Genomic DNA, 6,000 nt, shown 5'->3' on the forward strand with positions numbered 1-6,000 from the left:
ACATGTGTATGCCTTTTGATGTGTGTGTTCTTGTGTGTGTGTGCATGTGTGCGTGTGTGTGTGTGTGTGTGTGTGTGTGTGTGTGTGTGTACATGCGCTCATACATACACTCCCACTCTCACACTCAGACTCTGGTTAGTCCAAGCCAGCGCCACATCAGTCCATCATCACAGATATGGCTTGTGGTTAGATAGCAGGTCCAGCGGCGCACAAGACATTTTGTCCACTCTGTCATGTTTACTTATAATGATAAGCTTTGATGGATTCCCCGCAAGCTATAGACGCCACAGTGCACAAACACATGCTCAACGATTCACACATGCACAGTACCAGAAAAGCAACAAAAAAAGAGTAAAAAGTAGTAAAAACAAGTTCAAAATATTAGCAATAAAATACCATTAAAATACATTTTATTATTTATCTTTCACAAAGAACAAAAACAAAGCAAAGGCATCAGAAGGCTAAATGTCACACAGGTTGTTCTGTTTTGCACTCATCTTGGAAAGAACAGCTGATGAAAAAGGGTTTTAAATAATTTGCCACTATAGAGATCGGTCAAAGTTGTGTGGGCACAAGAGAAGGCCACCAAGCTGTTAAGTGAAGGGAGTAGATGTGTTTAGAAATGGACTCCTTCTGTAATTTTTACAAATCTAACAAAGCAGGTCCATGAGAAATATTTTACAAGTTCAAATATTTTTTTATTCTTTCAGCAAAACACCTCGCTATATACTATGAATTCCCCATTTGTTTTAGTCTAAATCAAAAGCTGCCTTTTGCAGGCTCCATGTTGCACTCTGTGATCTGCTGGTTGGCCTGTACAGTGTTTCCATTGGGTTGGTTTATTTTAGCCTGGCATGTGGCCAGACCACAGACTGGCTCACTACAACTGTTTTGGACCAATTAAAAAGACTAATGAGGCACGCGTTTATCATGTCACCCAGAGGGCAGAGAGGCGGGCAACCGGGACAGGCAACATGGCCGACCACAAAGAGAGCGGAGGAGACGATACACCGTTGGTTGGAAACTGATCTTATGATGCTTACTGCCTCTGATTGATGACTTGATAATAAAATGCAAAGTAAAAAAAAAACCACTTCATTTCTCTTTATGATCCATTTACAATCTCTGTTAATGAATCAATCTGTTCAAACACACCCTTTCCAATAAACACATACACATATAGTATGCAGGCTATGTACATAAAATCTTCACTATTGTGCAAAGATCAAAGACGTAGAATCTGTAACGTGGTTTCCTGTTCTCTGCTATCTTGCCACTTTAGACGGAAAATGCAAATTTGGGATACAAAGTGGCATCTGGGTGAATCTGACTTGGGATATACGCAAAACAAAAACCACCGTGGCTGAGTGCTGAATGACTGAGAGATTTGTCATCAAGCCCCTCTTTAAACTTCAATATGGAAATTGCCACAAAGAACACATTAGAAGAAGTGAAAGGTGTTATCATTCAATTTCATGTAAACTAGTTCAATTTATTCACCCCATTACACTAATCTTTGATGATATTTCAGGACATAGTAGTCAGTTATAATGCAATTGGTTCTGATTTTTGCTTTCTACAGCAAACTTGAGAATGAACTTGCCACAAACTTGTACTGGCCCTGTTGGTGCCATGGCGTCCACCGACCACTACAACAACTGCATCTTTAGTCTAGACTTGTGTATTGACTTCAATGTTGTGATCCAACCAAAACTATTTCATAATAATGTCCTCTACATATTTTTCTGTGCACTTGTTGACAATGCCACTATATTATGAATAATTTGAAAATCATAGAGCATTGGGAATTTTAAGAGGAAAAAGCTTATTACTGTAACTGCACAATTTGTATCTGCTGTGGATGATCTTTAACAAGTTGCATTTTATTCTTGTTCCCATGCACAAAACTATTTTTAGAGTGCACCTTAAGTTCACCTTTCGTTTTTTCCCCTCTTAAATTTGTATATTTACACCCAAGGACACTGCAGCCACTGGTGAAATTTAGGGAGTGTGTGTCTGACAAAGAGAGTAAGAGAAAATGACAGCAAAAGGTGGAGGAGAAGAAATAAGCAACTCAGAAACAACGGCCTCCTTCTTTCTCTGATTCTTATTTTACATCTCACCCCTCCTCTCGCTCTGTCAAGGCCACTCTTTTCTTCCTCCTACTTGCTCGGCCGAGAAGAGGTCAGAGTAAGTGAGAGAGCAATAGACACACACTGCAACCGTTACAAATCTTCTCCGCCTTATCGAGGACAACACACTGATAAGTGTGTCTCCACTCCCCATCCGACAGATCCATCTCCGAAAACATCTGAGACACACGTACAGTATGTGGAAATATATTTCTGTGTAACTGGCAGATTGATGGTTCAATTCACTCCCATTCTGGTAAATGAGTCAAACCACAGATGAATAGCGGAATAGGGTTGAGTTGGGTGGTTTCAGTGGGTATGCTGATGTTAAGGGATGATAATTAACAAGGTTTAGATGACATGAGTTCTGTGTGTGTCTGTGTGAGAGTGTGTTTACACATGTTGGGAGTGCTGCACCTGCAACTAATGATGTGAAACTTTCCAAACTCATCTGCTGCAGGCCTCCACGCTCCACTCACTACCCTCAGATCAACTTGCACCTGTTGACCCATACCAACACACACACACACACACACACACACACACACACACACACACACACACACACACACACACACACACACACACACACACACACACACCTTTTACAGATGATATTTTTTTGGCATGACAATAGCCATTCCACCACTCAGGGCTAAGTGCCTCCTTAACCTAGTCACAGGCAATTAATTCCCTGATTTGTCCTCCAGCGAATTCATGTCTCATGGACTAATACCAACCCTGACATCATAATCTGTCAGCTGCACTTTCTTTTATGGAGATACATGGGCTGACAAATGTCAGCTTTATCTTTATATGAAATGACTAATAATATCTGTCATATATAGTTTTATCAGGGTGCTTGAGGAATTGATTTCTTATGAGTGAGGTTGAAAACATGTAATTTATAACGCATAAAGGGATTCCCTGAACATTTTGCACTTCATTTTTGTTCACTGGAAGTCAGTCACTGCTGCGATATTGCAACAAACATGATGGGAGATAACAAAGTTACATTGCTACCTTGGGACATATTTGATGCGAAAGCTATTTTTATGGAAGTGGATGAGAAGATCCTTCTATTGAGATGTTCAGCAGTTGGGAATTTTAAGAGGAAAAAGCTCATTACTGTAACTGCACAATTTGTATCTGCTGTGGATGAGATACTTGTGTTTATTTTAGGCGCAAAGAGACCGCAGAGTCTATGCATATGAAATATGCTTCTAATAGCAAGATGTGAACATAATATGCACACATGCAGATGGTTCTGTATGCATTTAGATGGGCATTTGTTCCCCTTTTTATAAATGGGCAAGATTTACCAGCTGTGCTGGTGCAACGCCTGGCTGGTGAGGTACACATGGATCAGTGTCAGGGCCGTAGCCAGGATTTTAGTTATGCTCAGGTCATGACTGACCCTATACATCTTTTATCATCAACAAAAAAAAAACATTACAATTAAATTATTATTTTTTTAAATTAACATTTTTATTGATTCGGAAATTAAATTCTAAAGGAGAAATACTGAAGCCTTGATTTATTTAACATTCATTGTAATATTATTGGCCTAAAAGTAGTCAAATGTAAAAAAAATGTAGGGTCTTTGCTTAAAAAATACCCACAGTGTGTAAGCTTTTAATTGTATAAACTCCCCCTCCCAAAATTCACAAAAAGTATGTGCTTTTTTAAGACTTAACTGTGTATCCTCACCTCTGTGTGTGTTTTCGTGGTGGACGTGCGGGGCCACTGGGTCAAGGTGGGCAGGGTCCGTATAGTTCCCACAGCCTGTGTGGAGGCAGCCTCAGCTGCGCTATCAGCCTCCGTCTCCGGCCCCCCAGCACCAGCGGGCCCCCTGACGTCAGCCCTGGCCTGATAACGGGGTCCACAGAAAGCAGTAGGGGCAGGAGGGGGAGGGGGGCAGATGGAGGGATGAGGTGGAAGAAGAACTGCCGGCGAAATGGAGGGAGGGAACGAATGGGGTTACACTAACAGAGCCAGTGGTGGATAAGACCCTCAGACAGATAAGACAGAGCAGAGTGTGGAGCCTCTTTTGTTTTCCACTGCTCCTCCTGTCTGGTGGCTTCTCCATTCTCCTCCTCTCTGACATTCCCTCCTTTTCTCTCCACTTTTAACTTCTTTTTTTTCAGATGCAACCAATTTGTTAAACTTTTCTCCTCCACGACCCCTCCTCTCCTTGTCTAAAGAAAGACCATCCCCTGGATTGAGGCACCTTTTCTCCTCTGGCTTCCTCGTGTTCTTGTTTTCTCACAAAGTGTTTTGAGATCAGGAGGAGCCTGCTTTTGACTGACAGCAGAAGAAAGTTTTTGACATTGATGAAAAGTTCACACACGTTTCAATCCTCCATCCTTCTCTCATTCTTTTTCCATCCCACTTTGCATCTTCTAACCCCATCTTAGCCACACTGACACCTCTTTAACCCTCTCTGCGTGAACTCTACACGAACTCCTCAAAGACACCAGAATCCATTGTTTTGATGATGTCACCTCACCTTTACCTAACCTGAATCTTACCCCTAACTTGCCCCTCCACATACAAACAAACAGCTTTCTCTCTACAACTAAGCCCCATATTAGCATATTAAACACTGGCTTTGCATTTGTGCGTGTGTGTGTTTCTCTTCAGGCTTTTGCTAGCCTGCGGACTTTGGCCAATGCTTATCACAGGGAGAGGTCCTGGGATCCCTGAGTCTCCACTGCTAAAAATACACTTAGCTCACAAAAACACACAAACATGCATTGCACATACACTGTGGGTATCATGGGGCATCCTCTATGAGGCTGTCAGTCAGATATCTGGCCAATATGATTGGTCAATTTTGGATTTTGCACAATGGGCCTTCTGCGCAACACTAACCTGATTATTAACGAGTCACTCACAGAACTCCCTTTGGATTTTGCTCATATTAATAGCTGGCATTTGGGCAAGCAACACCCTGGAGTGGAATTTTAAATATTAGCATTACAAGCGTCAAAGAAATATTCAAACGTTTGTGCGAGTGAGTTGGTTAAGTAACTTTACAAACAGTGGAGACTATCAGAACAAAAGAGATTTTGATAATTGAATTCTTATCATCTGTAATTGAGTGTCGTGTGATGTGTTTGCGCTGCTCTTCAAACAGCGTGAACCAAGAGACCATTTCAGCACTTGAGCCTGTCACTTACGAGAACCTGCAACTGAGGAGTTAATAATTTATTGAAAAACTAAAAAACAGTCCTGGTTAAAGGTGTTTGTGTGTGTGTGTGTGTGTGTGTGTGTGTGTGTGTGTGTGTGTGTGTGTGTGTGTGTGTGTGTGTGTGTGTGAGATGATTTGTGTTGCTGAAGCCCAGGTGTCTTGCTCGGCAGACATGTGTCTCCCCCAGTGTGACTCCCTGACCTTACCTGGTCAAACACTTAATCAACATAAAGATACCTTAGAATAACACACAAATCCACACACTCACAACAAAATGTGGACTGTATAGACACAATCAGAAATCCCCTGATAAAAACCTTAATTTAACTAAATGACTTACCCAAGCTTAACCAAAACATTACTAAAGCTTAAACCCCCCAAAGTGAACAAATACTTAACACAGTGATTGCAAACAGGACACAATATGATAAATAAATGTGTTGCTTTTGTGGGATATATATGATATAAACTGAAGTTAGTGGCCATGGAAATGACCACAGACACACAGAGAATACATTTAAAGTTTTGATAAGTGCAGTGGTAGTCAGACAGAGACCTGCTTTGTGGCAAGAGTTGAGAGCAGAGCTTTAATGTCCCCATGGGGCAATTAGGTTTACACACAGCAGTCAAACGATTAATCCTGTATATACAAAAGAAGTACAGCGATGAATAAAA

Source organism: Perca flavescens, chromosome 18, assembly GCF_004354835.1.
Source record: "Perca flavescens isolate YP-PL-M2 chromosome 18, PFLA_1.0, whole genome shotgun sequence".
In the NCBI taxonomy this organism is placed as follows: domain Eukaryota; kingdom Metazoa; phylum Chordata; class Actinopteri; order Perciformes; family Percidae; genus Perca; species Perca flavescens.